At 37.6% G+C, this 22,155-nt stretch overlaps 1 protein-coding gene across 2 annotated transcripts in view; it reads right to left on the bottom strand.

Moving 5' to 3' along the window:
* Positions 1-22,155, bottom strand: part of KDM4C (lysine demethylase 4C) — a 2,012,700-nt gene that overhangs the window by 1,014,399 nt on the left and 976,146 nt on the right. The gene's annotated exons all lie outside the window — the stretch shown is intronic.

Below are 22,155 nucleotides of genomic sequence, written 5' to 3'. Positions count from 1 at the left end.
AAGATGGAGAATTGCTTTTAAAGGACTACATCTTGCCTGAAGGTCATGTGACCGTCATTAAACACTGTTTGGAGCTCAGATGTGGTAAATATTTTTGTTTAGATGACAACAGTTCTTTAGTCAATAGAGATTTTGCAACCAGCGAAGATCCAGTCATGAAATTGATGCACAGATCATGAGGCACATCTACTGAAGGATTCTCCCCTGCACAGTAAGCCAATAAGCTCGACAGGCATAAGTGTGGCTTTGCTTTAGATTACTTTTTATAGTATTGTTATACTTCAAATATACATGGGTCACTAATCCAGTTCAGCCAGAGAAACTCAAAGCCTGAGCTTCTATTTATATATTCAACGGGGATACATAAAAGGGAAGAGTTTGTGTTTGAGGTATCAATTGGCACTGTCAATTTTCTTTTAGATAGTTATATGCTCTCAAGATGATTCTTCGGGCTTTCATTCTCATCGTTTGCAGAGTACATGGCATCTCAGGGAGGTAGGGGTTATCCACAGTATTCTCAGAAAGGATGTTTACATAACCCAAAAAATTTACACTTGGTTTGAGGGGCCAATAATTCATCAATTTTTCAACTATGAAAATTCATTTATCAGGGTAGATGGCCTGGTCAGAGAAACTCAGAGCAAAACTAGCCCTCTACAAAATCTCAATCATCGCAAAGAAATCAGAGTACTACGAGCGGCAGATCAAGGAGGCCAAGGACACTCAGAAAGAGACCTTCAAGGTGCTGAGGTAACAAAGTCAAAAGAAGGAACAGAGGACTGTTGGCAATCTAGCTGATTGCAATAAGATACAGGTTTTTTCCTGGCAAAAGTGAAGGATATCCTAATAGAAATAGGTAACACCTGCATAAGCTTGTGCCCTTTTTCAATGGAGGATCCACCAGACTTCCAAGTAGGCTACCTCTCAGAGTTTCCAACACTAGACCTAGACTGCCTAGCGCACATTATGGCCAAAGTGAAATCAGGCTCTCCAGAGGACCCCTGCCCTCCTAGGGTGTTTAAAATTATCTTTCCTTTGATGGTGCCAGAGATATTGCCCTTACTAAATCTGTCCCTGGTAACGGGGAAGGTTTCTCTCAATTCTAAGAAAGCTATGGGGACTCCGCTGCTGAAGAAAGCAGGGGCAGGTGTTAATAACTTGAAGAACTACCACCCCATATCCAGACTTCCCTTTCCGGCAGGAACTGAAGGGGAAGTGCATTTCAACTTAAAATAACGTCCCAATAAATGCCATTTTGGAGGTGTGCTGTGATGCCACTGTCTACTGTTGTCTATGGCTGACTTCGCCCTTCTGCGGCTAACTCCACACAACCAGGCACAGATTTTCCAGATCCACCACCAAAACCAAGACTGCCAACCATCTTCCTTTAAGCCTTGAAAAAGCCCCGGCGCAAATCGCCACAGGGGGCGAAACACGTGTCGGCTGTTCATGTTTTTATCTAAATTAATAAAGAGAAATTTTTCTACATAATATGGACTCTTGACTTTGACTACATGAGTAAGGATTCAGCCTAAGGATATCAAGAACTCTTGCTAAACACACTCAATACCCCCTTCAAAACTTAGTTGCTGACCCGTGTTCGAGCGCAGGGATTTACTGGGAAGGCTTTAAAAAAGAGTGCATCGGACATCTTCGTGCAAAGAGGATGAACAATGTCAAGAGTGAGGGTTTCATGGACACAGCCTGGGAGCTGGACATGATTACAGATTATGAGGTTTTCAGAATACAGAATTTGTTGCACTGAGAGACAATTAGACACTGTGTTTTCGTTATTCCAGACTGGTAAACTTAATGTATACTACTGACATGGAACTTACTATCAAATGGATCAGAGCATATTTGCACCTTAAGTGGAGAATCCGTATGTGAAACAATGATCTATAGGAGGCAACATCTGATTCAGTGGATATTTGAACCCACAGATCAGAATTACTCCTGCTGACAATCTGCCAGCATTGACGTCTGCTCTTTGAAGTCAACCCAGTTGAGCAAACACTCATAAGTGTGTGGGTATTCACATATATTTGAAGGACAACTCCAACCTGGAAAGTTAGTCCGGAAAAGCAATTTTCTCATGAGGGGAAACTGGAAGAGAACCCTGCCATGAGTCTGCAGGAGAATGGCTTTTTCAAATTCCTATTGAGCATGTTCATGTGATGCATGGAGGACACAATGACTGCAGGAGGAAATTCTGTTATTTGCATAGTCATCTCTAGAATGAATGTAAATGGCTCCCTGCTTATCACTGGGATCTAATTTTACTTCATTATCTCCATGAAATGTAATATCTAGACCAACATTTGAAACTTTAAAATGGAGGCACATCAAAGCTAAGTAGATGTCATTACTGAGAATATGTTTCTACCACAAGGTTCAAATTACAGAAAAAGATCAAATGGTGTTGGAAAACATGCCACAGATGCTCTAGTATCTTCACACAAGCAGTGCTTTGATCATTATTCAAGGCAAGCCTTTACCTGCTAGACTGCTGCAAGAAGAGCTAAAAACTCTTCATCCAATCAAAGTAGCTTGAGTAAGCATTGGTGTTTACCTATCCATGGCATAGACTTCAAAAGGCAATGAAATTGCTAAATATTCGTATCAAATGGGTGACCGAACCTTCAAATGAGTCATACCTGATGGAGCAAGGTGAGGAACAACATTTTGTTCAAACTTGTGAAGTTAATCTCTCAATAACAAAGTAACCAGATTATTAAGCTTGTGGTGAAATTATTAATCAATTTAGTTTAAGAAAGCATTTATCATTACACGCGGGATAAACGAATGTGCTTTATGTTGCAAACGCAAAAGAAAATAATAAACTAACCGTGTCTATTGTCTTTGTCAATATTAAATGCGGCAGTTAAGTTAATGGCATGTGTTTATTTTATGTGCTTATGTTATGTCTTTCGTGATAAAAGCCCATGGAGTTCCTGCTGTACGAGAAGTAATTATAATGCTGCCTATTTGTGCTTTGCTAGGTAACATAATTAACAGGATTAATTAGAAAAGGGGGAGGGTAAAAGAATGGGTCTCAATTTTTTAATTAATTGATGTCTTGTGTTTGTTTAATAATGGTTTCCAAAAGTGAGGCCTAAAAGATGGTTCAGAAAATAAGGCTGACAGAGCTGCAGACGCAAAAGCTTGCCCAGAGTGAACTTTTCACACATGCGCAGCGGAGAAGATTTTTTGCTGCATTGTCATTGTGAATTAAAAAGTAGTTCTTTGGTCGCGTTGAACGTGCTCATGGAGAGATGACCCAAGGACAGGAACTTGATATGTCTGCCAAGGTTAGGAAGTGAACGTTCAAAACTCGAGGAAAAGTTACTTTCTTGAGGAAGCAGAATTAAAAGACAATAGGGCTTATGTAAAGCCTGGACTTGGTCAAGAGTCGGACATGACCTAATAACTTTATCGTGGACTGACACAGGACAGCCAATGAAAAGCTCGGATTTTCATGAAAGAATGTAAAATGTAGAAAGTTTAGCTAGAAAGAAAGGTATAAAGTCTGACACAATGAGCAAGGAAAAAACTCTTACTTTCCGATTCCTGAGTGTCGTGACATGCAGATGGACCTTTGGCGCATGTAAGGACAGCAGACTTAAAATTATTTTTCTTTTACAGGTGAAGTGAGAAATAGACAGGGAAATAGATTTAGGGAATGGAAACCATTATTTTGCTAATAATTCATGTTTCTGATCTTGCTTCGATATGTCAGTCTTAATTTAATTTCTTTATTAAATGCTGCTTTCTTATTCGCAAAATAAAATAAAGATTCTAAAACGTAAATGCCTTTTCCTTATAAAAAATAAAGATAATAAAATTAGATTTGAAAAGACAAGCTAGTCTTGTTTATTCATGGTCTAGTTTCCATCAGTTGATCCAATCGCCTTAAGTGATTTGATTTATGGGTGATAATATGTTTAAAATCATGCTAAAGAAAGATAAAACTGCACTTGTATATCATAATGTAAATAATTTGTGAATAGAGTTATTAATCAAATCACCTGATTCAGTTGCTCAGAAATTGTCTCATTGGTGTTATGGGCCTGAATATGTGTTTGATGTTTAATGGTGAGTACTGAGGTGATAGGTAGCGTGTATGAGACAGTTTTCCAATCAGAGCGCTGGATCAATTACTTGGTAGCAGAGGATGGTTACTATGGTAACATATAGGATTAATGTCTAAAACATGTTAAGTTTGTTTAGTTGTTGTATGTAGTCGAAAGGTTTTTCCAGCAGTGTGAAAATTCCTGGTTTGTGCCGGCATAAGTAGTGTGACAGGTGAAGTTACACAGTGCATTTGTTCTGTTTCAAACTAGTGGTATCGTCGTATATCACAAGTGTTGTGGTCGTACAGCACAAGTTTAGGGATTTTAGGTGTGAAAGGTAGAATGTATAATGAGGATTGTCTAAGAAATCGTAGCTTTTGAGTATAGGGACATCTGTCCTGTTTTAAAACTCACTGTGAAAAGAGTAGTAGAACTTATCTAAGCTTGAGTGAAGGGTAAGGAAGCATTGTCTATCTTACTGGCGAGTGAGGATTTCTATTGGTGGGTTAAAGTCCTACTAAAGATTTATGTATGAATGGTTAGGGATTTTTCCGTATGAATGTGCGTAAATGAATTTGTAATGTACGATCTGAAACTCTAAATTGTCTCTAAGGAGGTGTAAAAATCTCTGTATGTGCATTTGGAGAGAAACGAGTTAGTTATTACCTGCTAGAAGGGTAAAGTAACCTTACTTTATCGATGATTTGAAATATTCTGTGAAAAATAGCGTTGTCTATTTCACGTAAAAAGAACACTTGAATGTTTGGGAAAGCTATCTCTTTATTTTAGCGAAACGGACAAATGGTTTGATTTTGTGGAGTTATTAACTGAATTCAAGGAAAAGTTTTTGTAAATATGGCGCTGTGAAAATTTTTTGTAAAGGAGGGGTCAGTGTAAGGAGTGAGAGACAGAGTAGCTGCAGAGGTAGCATACGTCACAAGTGTTGCACTGTGATTGGCTAATATACGTCACAGTATTCACGCACAGATAGGTTCACGTGACAAGACAAGCTAACAGCTGATTGGCTCATCCTGAAAAACAGTAATTCTATTGGTTGAGCAAAATAGTGACAAAGCTTAACTTGATTGGTTTATTAGTAAGTTTCGCGCATGGATTGGTTGGTGTTGCGGAATAACAAGGAAGTTGTTACGATCTTTCAGAAGTAAGGGAAATCGTTTAAAAACATGGATTATTATTACATGAAAGAGAAAAAGAAACTTTCATGGTTTCAGAAATTGAAAAACAAAATTAAACCGGACAAGAAAATTTCAACGCAAGGTGGTAGATTAATTCATAAGTATAAGACACCAGCAGCTTATATGTTAGGTGAATATGGTTATCATACTTGTCTTTGGATTGAGAATTGGATGAAGTATACTGAAAATGATGGTGTGTTAGCATGGCCAGAAGACGGATTATTTAACATAGCACTTTTGAAAGAAAGAATGATGAAACTTGTACCAAGGCCTAGACCTACTCAATTTGAAGCCTTAGTTGAATGGGAAGACGAAATGCATGAATTACAACAAACGTGTAGTGGAATACAAAGGGGAACAAGATTAGGTCTTGATAGAGAACACATCAGGATAGAATGCGTTGATGGAGAAGTGCAGACATGTGTGATGGCTTGTACCCAGTGAGATTAATTGATGAGGTAACTGGAAAAAAGCATACCCAAAAGAAAAATAATATTAGTGAAGAAAGTGATCCAGAAGATGCGGTATTAGAAGAAATTTATACTAAAAAGCCGCCAACTTATCAACCAGTTTGTACATGAACTTCTCCAAGTGCCCCACAAAGAGAAATAATTGATGAGACATCTCCTGAAACAAACCAGAATAATGAAAAGAACACCTGAAAGAGTGGAGATATCTCCTGAGACAAACCAGAGCAATAGAAGAACATCTGAAAGAGTAGAAACAGGATGTAATTCAAATATATCAGGAGAAAATAGTAATTTTACTGAAACTCCAGTTCAAAGAAATGAAACCTCAAGAAATGGAAATAGAACAGAAAGGTATGAGGGATTACCAGATACTTCAGAATATATTCGTTCCGCGAATGAATTAATACAGCAGTTGACTAAAAGCATGGAAGCAGTAACAGTGCCTGTAACGATTGGACCTGTTCTTCCAGTATTTGATCGAAAAGAAATTAGGCATTCAGCTTTAAGTGTTCCATTAAACTCAGAAATACAGAAAGTGACTGAAAAATTCTATTCAGATTTAACTGAAATACATCGAGAAAAAATGATGATGCCTGATTTAACTTTTAATCAAAGTTTGTCATGTAAAACCTCAACTGGTGCAGATTCTGACTCTGGATCTCCGGTAAAGAGTCTGAGTAAAATAGATTTAACCCCAGAATGCAAATTGCTTGATGTTGGAAAGTTGAAAGCATATTTAGAGGAATTAATAATTGGTACAATTGGAACTGACAGTTCGAAAGCATATCGGGATGATGAATTATTATTTATTTGTAAAAGCAGAACATGGAAAGCGAAAAACAAATATGATCAATTGGAAGATATAGCTGCTGAATTTGAAGTAGATTTAAGCAAGCAGAAGAATTTGCAGAAAAATTATAGAGTGGATTTCTCTGAAAAAGACATTGAAAATATGAATACCTCAGGAAGAATTACTCATATAAAAGAATTAATTGTGATCCTGCGAAAATGGGGTGAATTAAGTAAATGGAGAGCAAAATGGACAAAGAAAAGAGATGAAGACAGAATAAGTTTAGCTTTTCCTGTCAGAGAAAAGGAAAAAGTAGTAAATTAGTTTCCAATGAGAGAAATAGCAGGAGGAGGGTATATGCATGTCCCATGGACAAGACAGGACATTCTACTGTTCACAAATGATTTTCCCCGATTAAGAGAAAAGCCTGTAGAATGGTATCGACAGGTAGAAAGATTTGTGAAAGTTTCAAGGATTGTTTGACATAGTTGTCCCATCAGATCTTTGGACAGAATGTAAAACTACTATAGGCTGGTCTAGTAAAGAATATGAACGAGATAAAGTAACAGGTGCTCCTTCTCCAGAGGTAATGAGAAAGCACGAACAAGTAATTGTGTTTTTGAAAAACAAGATTCCCCCAAAAGAAGTAGATTGGGTTAAAATAGATAGAACAATTTAAGAATCAAAAGAATCAGTAAATTCGTTTTTTGAAAGATTACTGCTGGTATTTAAACAATACAGTGGTTATGAGCATCTAAGTGAAAAGGATATGAGCCATTTTATATACAGATTTGTATATGGCTTGAGACCTGAAATTAGTGAAATGGTAAGAACTGGAATAGTTGGCTGGCAATCACACACAGTAGATGATATTTTGAGAAAAGCAAAATACTGTAGTGAGGAGATAGAAGCTAAACAAAAGAAGCTGAAAGAAAAAGCAATGTGGGCACAGGTGAAAGTGTCTGAACAACAAATAGCAACTTTAGGCAATAAAAATGTTAATCAGAATCAAGGAAAATTTAAAAGTAATTATAATAAACCAAAATTGATGGGAAATATAGAAGAGTTAAAACAGAAACTCCCATGTTTTCATTGTGGCGAAATTGGACACTGGAAGCGCGAGTTTAAGAATCCGCCAAGAACCTTTTTAAAAAATGCATCATTAAATCCACAGATGCAGAATGAGATAAATGAGCAGCAACAGCTACAGCGACAAATAGTGAATCAGCAAAGTCAGTTACCACAACCCCCACTTCCAAACTGTGTAAATTTGCAGAGATACAGTACAGAATCAGGATTCAGCGGAGGTGAACAGGTAAACAGATCACCGAGAGTAAATGTGCCGAATGGGTCAACAATTTTGGATGAAAGAAGATGGAGGGAGTGAATCTGAGGATTACTTCTGACGGTGCCTGAGAGAGGAGGAAGAGTGTGTTCTTGGAGCCACTCTTGAGGTAGATCAATCTGGTCCATTTGTAAATGGTAAAGTGAATGATGTAGAAATTACTTTCCTAGTGGATACAGGTGCTACCCGTTCTACTGTTAGATCAGTGGAAATAGAAAACCTTCCTCTCTCTGGAGAAAAGATCCAAGTAGTAGGTGTAGCTAATCAGCAAATAAAAACAGATTTAACTGAACCAGTTGAAGTTGAAATAGGTAAATTTAAAGACATGCCCAGATTTGTAGTTTGTGATAGCAGTCCTGTAAATCTATTAGGTAGGGACATTCTCTGTAAGATGAACTGCGCAATATATTGCTCACCGGATGGTATAGAGCTTCAAACTCCAGAAGAAGATGGGCTTTACAAATTAACAATGTCAATGGTTGAGGCAGAAGAAAGTAAATTATTTCCTGTGTTTGATAAAAATAACTGACCTGAAGAATTAAAAGACACAGTGAATGTAAAAATTTGGGATATCACTGGAGATAAAATGGGTTTGATGAAAAATGTAGACCCAGTACAAATATCAGTAAAACAAGGTGCAGATTATCCAAACATTCCTCAGTATAAAATGAAAGCAGAAGTGATTGAAAGAGTAATTCCTGTAATAGATAAATTCATAAAACAAAGTGTTCTAAAAGAAGTCGAGAGTAGCCCATGTAACTCACCGATTATGGTACTTAAAAAGCCAAATGGAACTTTTAGAATTGTTCAGGACCTGAGAAAGGTTAATAAAATTGTTGTTCCATGTTGCCCAGTCGTACCAAACCCAGCAGTAATTTTATATCAAATTCCGCATGATACAGAATGGTATACAGTTATTGATTTATGCAAAGCATTCTTTACTGTTCCATTGCATCCAGAAAGTCAACACATTTTTGCGTTCCGGTTCAAAGAGCGTATTTTAGCATGGTGTAGAATCCCTCAAGGGTACACCGAAAGTCCATCTATTTTTAATCAGTTGCTAAAGAAATCATTGGAAAATCTGGATTTACCTGGAAAATCTACATTAGTGCAGTATATTGATGATCTCCTTGTAGCTGCAAAAACAAGAGATAACTGTGTAACAGATACCATTACTTTTCTAAATCATTTGGCAGATGATGAGCATAAAGTATCTCCTGCGAAATTACAGTTTTGCAAACAAGAAGTGAAATATCTTGGTCACAGAATTGTAAAGGGAATCAGACAAGTGACAACAGAAAGAATAAAGATGATTCAAGCAATGCAACCTCCAAAAACACAGAGACAGGTTAGAATGTTTCTAGGAATGGTAGGTTATTGTCGCCAATGGATTAGTGGATTTTCAGTAATCTCGAAACCACTGCAGAGACTGACAAAAGCAGACATAAAAGACCCAATTAGCTTAACAAAAACTGAATTAGAAGCTTTTGAGCAGTTAAAGAAAAGTTTGTGTGAAGCTCCAGCATTGGGAATGCCTGATTATGAAAAAGAGTTTGAGCTGTATAGCAGTGAAAGAGAAGGATGTGCATTATCAGTTTTGATTCAAAGACATGGAAAACTGAGAAAGCCAATAGCATATTTCTCAGCTGTTCTTGACCCTGTTGCAAAAGCATTACCAGGCTGCTTAAAAGAAGTAGCTGCAACAAGTGTGAGTTTGGAACAAAGTGAAGGAATAATAATGGGATTTCCTGTAAAAGTATATGTGCAACACTCAGTTGAAATTCTTCTCACTAGAAGCAAAACACAGCATTTGACAAACAATAGGCTGACAAAATATAAAAAAGTTATTCTTGAATCAGACAATGTTTCAATTGCGAGATGTGTGAATTTAAATCCTTCCACATTATTACCTGACACTACTGAAACAGAAATCAGAGATGAGGTTGATCATGAATGCCTGGATGTATTGGAGTATTGCACAAAACCAAGGCAAGATATTAAAGATGTCCCGTTGCCTGAATCAGATTATGTTTTGTTTGTTGATGGTTCATGCTTAAGAACAGATGAAGGTGTTCTGAGTGCAGCATATTTGGTGAGCACAGTTGCAGATGTGATTGAAGCTTCCAGTCTCAAAGGAATTCGTTCAGCTCAAGTAGCAGAATTAATTGCTGTGATTCGTGCATGTGAATTGGGAAAAGATCAAAAAATTACCATAGTGACTGATAGTCAATATGGTTATGGTGTAGTCCATGACTATGGCCAGCTTTGGTCGCAAAGAGGTTATTTAACTTCTGCGGGATCACCAATAAGAAATGCTCAGTTGATCAAAAGATTGATCGATGGAATTCAGCTCCCAGAAAAAATTGCAGTAGTTAAATGCACAGCACATAAGAAAGGAGAGGATTACATAACAAAAGGAAACTCATATGCTGATTCCATAGCAAAATTCTGTGCAAAACATAATGTGTAAGTCAATCGGAAAAAAGATAATGAACATGTTTTGAACTCACTTATGCAAATATCTGTAGTTGAAACTTGGCAAGGAGTAAAACAGTTGCAAGATGAGGCGAGTGATGAGGAAAAAGACACATGGTTAAAAGCAGGATGCAGACAAAGAGAAGAAGATTTGGGTTTACAAATATGACAGAGCAGTAATGCCAGACAGCATGATTTCTGACATGGCACGCATGTATCATGGTCCAGGACATATTGGAAGAGACTCAATGATTAGATTATTTAGGCAGATATGGTACAATCCAAAATTCTGAATAATTGCAGAGTCCTTTTGTCAAAGATGTCTTATCTGTCAACAGATCAACCCAAACAGAAAAACTGTTGTAAGCATGGGAACCATAGGACGGGAGGGTGGTCCATTTACCGGAATACAGCTTGACTTAATTGAAATGCCACCTCACAACAAACTCAGATATGTTTTGGTGATAATCTGTTTGTTTTCAAGATGGGTGGAAGCATTTCCAACACGTCACAATGATTCAATTACTGTGGCAAAATTGCTTTTGAAAGAATTCATACCAAGGTATGGATTTCCAGTGTCAATCGAGACAGATCGTGGTACACATTTTGAAAACAGATTGCTAAAATTGATTTGTGAAGCACTAGGAATAAAGCAAAAATTATATTGTGCCTACAGACCAGAAGCATCAGGAGTTGTTGAGCAAGTGAATGGTACAATAAAAAACTGGATAGCTAAAATGTTCCTAGCAACAGGAATGAAATGGACAGATGCACTTCCACTTGTTTTGATGTCTTTGAGAAGCATTCCAGATAGAAAAACAGGAATGAGCCCTCACAAGATTCTAATGGGCAGGGTCATGAGGCAAGCATTTCTTCCAGTTGATAAACTGTTGAGCATTAATGATAGCGTCATTATGGATTACTGCAAAAATCTATCTGACATGGTGACTTCTGTGTTCCATCAGGTGGGAACTGAAGTATTTTCAAAAGAGAAAGAACAAGCTCATGATCTGTTACCAGGAGACTGGGTAAGGACAAAGGTACATCGAAAAAGGAATTGCCTAGTACCAAGGTGGCAGAAGGCAAGACAGGTGATATTGGTCACAACAAATGCAGTGAAGTGTAAGGGATTGAAATGATGGATTCATGCTAGTCATACCATACATGTGCCTACACCTGAAAATCCAGACGACGAAGGTGATACAACAGCTGGTTCAGATTCAGAAGAAGAACCTGAAAGAAATCCAGATTCTGAAGATCGACAAGAAAGTCGAGATCTGGAAGATTCAAATGCGAATAAAGCATTGAATGAAGAAAATGAAGTTGTAATACAAGATTCTGACGAAGAAAATGATAAAGATCTGCTAGATCAAGTAGCGGAAGAGGAAATTGAACAAGAAGTGATTCAAGATCAAGATCAGGAGAGTATTGAAAAGCAGATTAGAAACTTTGGAAGAAGGAACGAAAATTCTGAAACTGGTGAGTTGGAAGTAATTGAAGAAGAGGAAGAAGAAGAAATTCCAAGTACCAGCTATAAGGATGTTGTTCCTAACAAAGTGAAACTGCCGAGTAAAGAAGTACCTGAATCTGAAGAAGAATCTGACACAATAAAACTGATTATTAATGAATCAGCTGATAACACAGACAGTGAAACAGATGACAGTGGAGATGAATCAAAATTGAAAAGATCAAGGAAAAGAGCTTGGAGAGTGGAGTATAATTTGACGGAACCAAAAAGGAGATTAACAAGAAAAGGAGATAATTGGCCAAATGAAAATGAAGGCCTAAAATTTAAATGAGTGAACAAAGCAAAAGAACAGGTGAATGAGATCACAAGTCAAAAAGAAGAAGACTTAAATAAGAAAAAACAAGCAGGAAAGAGAATAGAAGTGATCAGCAGCAGGCCAAAGAGAACAATAAAACCAAATCAGAAGTACAAATCACCTGAGTGGACCTACATAATTATTCCACCAGTAGTAGAAGTAAATAGTAGTCAAGATAATTTAGATGATTAAAGTGATAATGATTGATTTTATTCATTAGGTGACACAAGCTGGAAGAAATTGCGTTAGGTGACACAAGGTCGAAGAAATTGTGTTAGCTGGAAAACACATTTGATGTATGATATAAGGTTGAAGAAAAGCTGTTAGATAATAAAGTTATCTGAAAAAAAAGAGGGGAGTATATTTAGTATTTTTTCATTTTTTTATTTTTATTTTTAGGCTTCTGTTTTGATAGTGAAGATGCCTTATACTATGATAATTCGAGATGCTCAATTCTTAAAAGATGTTGCAAATTGTCTTCAATATGTGTAATATTGATAATTTTAGTTTGGCTAATTCGAGCTGTTATTTTTCCTTTTGGAATAGATAAAAGAGGTGTTTAAAGCTAACACGACTAGTAAAATTTTGAATAATCATGACACAAATGATAAGACTAATAAAATTATTGTACATAAACCAGAGATTCATCAAGATAGATCTGTTGGAGATGTTTCTAGCAATACCTTTTCAAGGCTTTTATCTGAATATGTTAGGGTGATGGATGCAAAAGATTGTTACATCTGTGTGAAATTACCTACTTCTGTGTCTGAAGGCAAAGATCCAATTTTTCCTGGAATGTATTTTATTTGTGGGAATAAAGCTTATTACAGTCTCCCAGACCACTGGTATGGGACGTGCTATGTAGGTTTAGTTTTTCCCCAAAAATTTCATGTGGATAGAAATGCAAAGGTTTCCTTTGAAATTGGCAATCACCTGAATAGATTCAGAAGAGAAAGCTTTACAGAAATAATGGGAGATATATTTGGTGCATTAATACCTATGGTGGGAATAACCCTGAATGCAAACAAAATTAGAAACATGTCTACAATTGTTGATAGATTGTCAACAGACACTGCAAGTGTATTTCAATTAGTGAATACAGAACTTATTGCAATGAGAACTATGGTGATGCAGAATCGTCTTGCACTAGACATTCTGTTGGCAAAAGAGGGTGGAGTCTGTGGAATTTTGCATGTTCAACACTGCTGTACATACATACCTGATTAAAGTCAGAATATAGAAATGCATATAAAAAACATTACAGAATTACATACTAAGTAGAACCTTTAGAAGATGAGAGTTTTTCAGAACGATTAAGTAAAAGATTTGCAGTCATTAAACACTGGTTTCAAGAGATTGGTAGTTCAATTATAGGTAAAATAGTTTTTCCTTTAATAATCATAGCTATAGTGATACTTTTGTTAAACATTAGTTGCATGATACACAAGAGAAGAAAACGTGATAGAAAAGAAGAGAATTTGCAAACTTAGAAAAGAAAAAGAAAGAGAAATAGAATTAGAAGAGTTTCGTAGAACTCTTTTTAAAAAATTTTATTGAACAAGGCAGTAGGAAATCATTGGTACAGAATTGAAAAAAAAGACATTATTCACATCAAGTTTTAACAGTCAGACAATTTGCAGGAGATAAAACTGGAATAAAAAGAGAGGATTAAAAGGGAAAGAGACCGTTATAAAAACTTGCAAAGTCCTTGTGCAAAAAAACGCAATTTTAAGTAAACAATATCACTGCAAAAAAGTGCAGAAACTGCAATAAAGTGCAACTGCAAAAGGAGATATAATCCAATAAAGTGCAATTTTAAAGCGCTTAGTGCAATAAAGTGCAAAAACAGGTATAATAAAGCAGCAATATTACAAAAAAGTGCAAAATGTTCACATTCCCCTATCCCTCCTCATCATCTTCCTTTCAACAATTCCAGATTCTCAAATTATTGCCAATTTCTTTCAAATCTTGCAATGGCTCCCACCCTGCCTGCGTAAGCTCTTTCGAAATTACATGTTCTTCTCATTTTATTTAACCATTGTAACTGTGATGGAATCACCACGGATTTCCAATTTTGAAGGATTAAAGACCGTGCAACTACGCAAGAAATAAAAATAAATACTTCTTCTGTCTACGAATATCCCCTTCCAAAAAGATTCCAACTTCGGGCAGGAAAAGAAGATGTGGCACCATCCTCCCTGACCCATAACTTTACATCTAAAACACTTATTCTCAACTTAAGGGAACATTCTCTCCAGGGCCTCTGGGGTATAATATGCGAGCCAACGTGATAAAAAAGACATTCTTTTGTAATTAGCCGCCCTAAGTGCTTTATTGCCCATATGGCACAATAGCTCCCAATCCTTTTCTGTAAGAAAACACTGTGTCGAGAGGCTTATTTTCTCTAGATGTCTATCAATTACAGGAGAAGAACTCGCAAAGTAGAGCTTTTTATACCATAATCCTATACCTTTATTTTTATCTCCGTACAGAGCTGATATCAAGGCAGTGGGAGAAATGAACAGGCCACCCATCTCTTTTTTGATAAAATAGACCATTTGTAGATACTCTAAAAACATAAGTTGCCTGGAATTATTCATTCTGTCTAAAAGCTCCTGCCAGCTAATAACCTTATTTTGTACTAACAGATGTCTTAATTCCCTAAACCCGGAAAGTTCCCAATTTTTCTGATGATTCAAGGCTATCGTAAGACCTATTTTGGCACATTCAGACAAGCTCAAATAGATAGAGCCATCAGAGCCATGTTTTTTAAAAAGGAGCAGTAATCTCGCTGTATACACTTTTAGCGTCCTATATCTTGATTTCTTAGGGAGCTTTGCAGTTTTTAAAAAGATAGGAATTTGAGAACCTGCTTCCTGTATCATTTTTTCTAGAAAGAAGTTATCTCTCGTCTGTCTAGTCCTTAATAATCCTGCCACAATATCAAAAAAGGCTGCTTCATAATATGTCTTGAAATGGGGGAGAGCCAGACCACCTTGATCAACAGCCAGTTGGACCACCGAAAGCTTGACTCTTGAGGCCTTTTTGTTCCAAATAAAACTTCTCAACATGGATTTGAGTTCATTAAAAAAAACAATATTAACTTTAATTGGAATATTACTAAACAAAAATATAAGCAATGGCAATACAATCATTTTGACTAGTGACACTCTACCAATCAATGACAAAGGGAGCAAACACCATTGATCTAGCAGATTCCTTATTTTTTTCTTCATTTTAATATAATTCAAGGCAAAGAGTTTTTTACACTCTCCGGTCACATATATACCTAAGTATCTAATCGGGTCCCTTTTCTCTGCTTGGGGCTGAAGATAAATTGGAAGAAAACCTATACTTGTGTTCAATACAAGAACGTCCGTTTTTTTCTCATTAACCTTATACCCCCTATCTTTTCATAATCCTTGAGCTCCTTCATGAGACGTATGATGTTTTCTTTTTCTGGAGCCAGATAAAGGATATCGTCGGTGAACAATTTTAACTTAGACATCCCGACGATGGGGGGTAAAATAGCAATATTATTCCTTATTCTTGTTACTAGGGGTTCAATAAAAAAAAGTAAAAAGCAAGGGGGACAATGGGCAACCTTGCCTTGTTCCCCGATTTATTTTAATCTTTCCAGCTTGTTTAGCATTGATAATTATCTGGGCTGATGTTCCTTCATAGATATTATTTAACATTTGTATAATTGAAACAGGGAATCCAAAATGACCCAGAGAGAAAAAAAGTGCTGACCAATTAACTAGATCGAATGCCTTTTCTGCATCAATCATTAAAATACACGCAGCTGTCGAATTAATATTAAAATAATCTAAAGCCTGTATCAAAAATTCTGTATTAGCTGCCATATACCGACCCGCAATAAAACCCTTCTGATCGTGATGGATTACCACCTGAGCGGCTAACACAAATCTTTGCGCCCAGATTTTCATCAGTAACTTGTAATCGGAGTTCAATAAGCTGGTCGGTCTATAAGAATCCACATCTTCTGGATTTTTATCTTTTTTGACGAAGCTAATAATTGTAGATTCTTTGAATTCTGGAGGGACCTTTCCACCTAATCTAATGTGATTAAATACATTTTTCAGAGGTTCTTCAAGTTCCTTAGTAAACACCTTATAAAATTCGATAGGGAACCCATCGTGTCCGGAAGCCTTTGCTCCCGATGTTGCCTTTATGCTGTTGTGGATTTCAATAGAGCTTATTTCACCCCCGATTTGATTACTTTGGGAATCGGGAGATTTTGGGAATTTCTAGGTTAGCAAAATATTCCTGAATCATTGTATCCTCCACCTGATATTCCATGGAGTAAATTCTCTCATAATGATCCAGAAATATTTAAGCAATTCCTTCACTCTGAGTTTCTACTCCACCTTGAGGATCTCGAATTTTCAAAATGATAGATGACTCTTGTTTCTTTCTTATAGAATTAGCCAGGAGCTTCCCCGCCAATTGACTCTCTTCGTAGACCCTTTGTTGGAAGGCCTCTGAACTATTTATCTCTTCCAAGGTGAAAAAATCCCTTAATAGAGCTTTAGCCTGATCCCATTGATTCGGCTGTTGGTTAAGTTTTAAAGCATATTTCCTCTCGGCAGCACTCTGAAGAGTGGATATTTTACACTTGCGATCATTTGCCTTATTGTTAGAAAACGCAATGATCGCAAGTTCCTTGTTCTGAAGAAGGGTGCGATCCAGCTGCCTCAAAAGCCCTGGGGTGCCCCTTAAAACCTCACTAATTTCCAACAAGCCTGAAATATCATTGAGGATGGGGCCATAGTAGTTCACAAAGTTAAATATTTTTCCCAACAGCTTTGCTGCAACCCAAAGCCATCTACCTCTAGAATCTCTTTGAACCTGAAGGATTTCCCAGGGAAGGTTTCTTGCAAAATAAACAGCAACTCCCCTCTGGGCAATCCCCACTGAGGAGAAGAACCCATGAGAAAAATATCTCAACAAAAACAACTTCGGGGTATTTGTCTTCAGATGCGTCTCCTGAAAAAAGACCACCTGCGGATTAAAAGTTATTACCCATTTCAGTAAAGCTCCATATTTCTGCTTATTAAGCAAACCGTTCGCATTTATGGAAAGGATAACGCTTGAATTATATTTCATCTAGAAGCTTGTAAATTCTTTTACATATTCCGTACCAACCAGTAATAAAAAAAAAAATTACAAAACCTACTGCACATGTTCCTTTTTACTGCGTTTACCCCCCCACCCTTCTCCCCCCCCTGAATGTGGAGGCCCCCTCCCCGTCCACGCTGCCCACATTCCTCCCTCTTCTTTCTTCTTTGGGTGTTCTCTTACTACACCCTGATGCGACCCGTTAACCCTGGACCGCCCCCTTCATTCTAATCATTTGGTTTCATCAGGCATACCTATAAGAGAAAACATTCTTTCCATTTCAAACATTAGAACCAAAAGAGATCTCTTTAAGGAGGGATTGTGCATCTTCAATGTCAGAAAACATATAGAACTTCCCTTTGACCAAAACCTTCAATTTTGATTGCTGAGCAATCGATGCTTGGGCGCCATTGGCCTTAAACAAATGTAAGATCTTAAACTCCTTGCGCCTTTTGGTAGCCACCACAGTCAGATCCGGAAAAATCCTACATTTTATTGTCTCTGACACTGGGAACTGCCGTTGTTGATAGGCCTTGGACAAAATCTTTTCTTTAATCCTAAAATGAGCAAAATTTAGGAGTATCGTTCTAGGAAATGGGGAATTTGCAAAACATTGCGCTGGAACCCGATGAGCCCTTGTAATTGTCAAATCTCCCTCAAACTCGGGAGGAACTACTTGATGAATAAAGGAGGAGACCCACTGGATAGTATCAGAGCCTTCCACTCCCTCCGGAACCCCTACAATTCTTAGATTCAACCTTCTCAAGTGATTTTCAAGTTCTTCAAGTTTGTGCTCCAGCGCAACCTTTTCTTGGCTGATTCCCTAGTTTCATCCATAACCAAGTTCACCTTGTCTTCGAGGACTGAGATCCTAGTCTCCGCCACCTGCAGTCTTTTCGGAAATGCCAACATCGATTCCTCAAATTTATCCATTCTGGAGTGAAGAGTAGCTATCTCTACTTGTTGGTTATGCTTTATCTTGCGTATTTCGTCCAGAATCAGATTCAGCATCTCACGGATATCCATTTGGTATCTAACTTCTGTCCCAGATAGATTTGTTTCATCCGCCTCTGAATTTACGTTCATAACTCTTGGGCTTTTGTTGATGTTCAACTGAACCTCCTCTTCTGTTGGTACCTGTGCACCCTCTTGCGTTCTCAGGTTTTGAGAGGAGATCTGGCCCGATATCCCCTCAACTATCAACTCATCTGGCACAGTTTGCGAGGATTGTACTGGGGATGCGAGTAAAGACTCCGGACTCTGGTCAAGGGGCTGCGTCAAAGATGAAACAGATGAACCAGTGCCTTTAAATAATGCAATAGAAGCAGGCTCCTCCTGGGGGACAGGAGCCATCGGAGCCTGATGGATGAACGTTTTTGGGGTCGTTTTTTTAGCGAAAAGAGGATAATCCTTATGTTCCTTGCTTCCCATACTGCCAGATACGTCCGTATTCTTCCATTCTAAGTCGGGAGATGCAAACTCTGAGACTATAGGAGGAGAAGTAACCATCGGTGATGCTGACTTGGGGGATAGAGATTTATTTGAGGTGACCGTTTTAACCGTGACTATTTTCATAGGCTCTATGCCATTTAAAGAGGAGGATGAAAGATGCCCATCTGAAGATTCAAGAAGAGTATCGCATAATTTTCTTCTTTTTTTTCTCTTTATTTCTGTCTTTATTTTTGGCTGCTTTTTGAGCAGCTTTCCTTGCTAGGGCGAGGCGTGTTTTTGTATTCTGACGAGGAGCCAATTCTGTTTTATTCAGTTTTGAGGGCTCTTCCCCCTCCTTCTGCGGTTTATCTATTGTAGCCTTCTTTTTTTTTTAACTTATTTCTCTTCACTTTTTCGGCTTTTTAACTGCAATCACTGCTCTCTTTCCCCTGTGCTCCTGAACTTCTGCACCTTTCCCAACCTGATTAAACTAGTCAGAAATAAATATATATGAGGTCCAACTCACTGTGAATCAAAACAATCCTGCTGCAGAGTCTCGAAGATGTTATTCCGATTCACCCAAACATAGTAATTCAGGCGTGAAAAGCCACTTCCAGGTCTCATCCGCGGGATTGGCACACGAAAATCAAGCTCCCTGGTAATCCATTATAATTCGCTCCAAAAGCGCAAGGCGCAGCAAGAGCTGAACCAGAGGAGACAGTGTGCACCCATCCATTACTGTCTGCTTCAAAAGTACAAAGTGCGGTAAGTGCTGGGAAAAAAAAAAGACAGCGTGCACCCTCAGCAGCGTGTTGCACGAACGCTGCACTCGCACTCTCATTCGCGAAGCTCAGTGGAAATCCATTTCATTCCGTTTGAACAGTCAAGGCGCCCCACCGGGTCTGTCCGCAATCATCCGACGGCACAGCGAGAAAGAAGAAAACGCGGCAGCTCTAACTCAGCATCGCGTCTGGTACTGTCCGTGTCCGTTCCGCCATTCCTGGGGGCGGGTCCTTGGGTCACGGCCGGCTATTTGGAGGCGTGGAACTCCGTAGCCATGAGCCCAATATGAGAACTCAATATGAGAAATGCAGAAGATCAGGTGAATCTAAAGTTTAGAAATACGAATATTAAGAAAGTCCAAAACATGTTCAAGGGTTGAAAATTTATACATTTGGGGTATTAGTTGGTGATTTAGAAATCACCAGATGAGGGAGTTGATGGAGCAATGTGATGAACAAAATGTTGTTCAAACTTGTGAAGTTAATCTCTCAATAACAAAGTAACCAGATTATTAAGCTTGTGGGGAAATTATTACTCAACTTAGTTTAAGAATGCATTTATCATTACACGCAGGATAAACTAATGTGCTTTATGTTGCAAACGCAAAAGAAAATAATAAACTAACCTTGTCTATTGTCTTTGTCAATATTAAATGCAGCAGTTAAGTTAATGGCATGTGCTTATTTTATGTGCTTATGTTATGTCTTTCGTGATAAAAGCCCATGGAGTTCCTGCTGTACGAAAAGGAGAAGTAATTATAATGCTGCCTATTTGTGCTTTGCTAGATAACATAATTAACAGGATTAATTAGAAAAGGGGGAGGGTAACAGAATGGGTCTCAATTCTTTAATTAATTGATGTCTTGTGTTTGTTTAATAATAGTTTCCAAAAGTGAAGCCTAAAAGATGGTTCAGAAAATGTGGCTGACAGAGCTGCAGACGCAAAAGCTTGTCCAGAGTGAACTTTTCACACATGCGCAGCTGAGAAGATTTTTTGCTGCATTGTCATCGCGAATTAAAAAGCAGTTCTTTGGTCGCGTTGAACGTGCTCATGATAAGATGACTCAGGGACAGGAACTTGATATGTCTGCCAAGGTTAGGAAGTGAACGTTCAGAACTCGAGGAAAAGTTACTTTCTTGAGGGAGCTGAATTAAAAGACAATAGGGCTTATGTAAAGCCTGGACTTGGTCAAGAGTCGGACATGACCTAATAACTTTATCGTGGACTCACACAGGACAGCCAATGAAAAGCTCGGATTTTCATGAAAGAATGTAAAATGTAGAAAGTTTAGCTAGAAAGAAAGGTATAAAGTCTGACACAATAAGCAAGGAAAAAACTCTTACTTTCCGATTCCTGAGTGTCGTGACATGCAGATGGACCTTTGGCGCATGTAAGGACAGCAGACTTTAAATGATTTTTCTTTTACAGGTGAAGTGAGAAATAGACAGGGAAATAGATTTAGGGAATTGAAACTGTTATTTTGCTAATAATTCATGTTTCTGAGCTTGCTTCGATATGTCAGTCTTAATTTCATTTCTTTATTAAATGCTGCTTTCTTATTCGCAAAATAAAATAAAGATTCTAAAACGTAATGCCTTTTCCTTATGAAAAATAAAGATAATAAAATTAGATTTGAAAAGACAAGCTGGCCTTGTTTTTTTCATGGTCTAGTTTCCATCAGTTGATCCAATCGCCTTAAGTGATTTGATTTATGGGTGATATGTTTAAAATCATGCTAAAGAAAGATAAAACTGCAGTTGTATATAATAATGTAAATATTTTGTGAATAGAGTTATTAATCAAATCACCCGATTCAGTTGCTCAGAAATTGTCTCATTGGTGTTATGGGCCTGAATATGTGTTTGATGTTTAATAGTGAGTATTGAGGTGATAGGTAGCGTTTATGAGACAGTTTTCCAATCAGAGCGCAGGATCAATTACACTTCAAAAGGCAATGAAATTGCTAAATATTCGTATCAAATGGGTGACCGAACCTTCAAATGAGTCATACCCTTAACACTTGAGAAGGTGAAAAGTAAAACTAACGAGCACTGGCCTATTCTCCAGAAACAATTAAGGAATCATCAAGGCAAACAACTGTTATACAAAACAAAATACCTTGAAAGAGCAAATCATAAGAAACAAAACATGTGGAGTAAGAATCCTAGAAAGGCAATTTACTTTGCAAACATTCTGACATTTCCTAATGAAAATTCAAGTCTATTATTTTGCCTTTATCTTGTGATATTTGCCTCAACAAATTTGATAAAAACCACCTGCATAAAATGTACAAGTGGTAAGTTAGATCATATGAAAATATAAAGATAGACTACTGAAATAGTAGTTGCTTTGGGGCATTCTTAATATCGCATTGCTGATGTTTCATTTCAAAAGGTTTCTTGCAGAAGGGACTTTTAGAGAAGCAGAATAATGAAATACCCAACGGATAACACCACTTGTTTAGTCAGGCAGTAAATAATCCTTTCTTTTGCAGAGAAGCAGCATTTGACAAAATACAGAAACAGTGAACAAAGCTCCAGCACTGCGGGCATCTTGAAATTACAACATTTATGACAATTACTGTGTTGCAAAAATAACACAACAGTAATGGAGGGCTAGAGGGATAT

Source organism: Lissotriton vulgaris, chromosome 3_1 (assembly GCF_964263255.1).
Source record: "Lissotriton vulgaris chromosome 3_1, aLisVul1.2, whole genome shotgun sequence".
NCBI classification, from domain to species: Eukaryota; Metazoa; Chordata; class Amphibia; order Caudata; family Salamandridae; genus Lissotriton; species Lissotriton vulgaris.
Note: the sequence above shows the minus strand (reverse complement) of the source record. Positions and strands in the feature narration are given on the sequence as shown.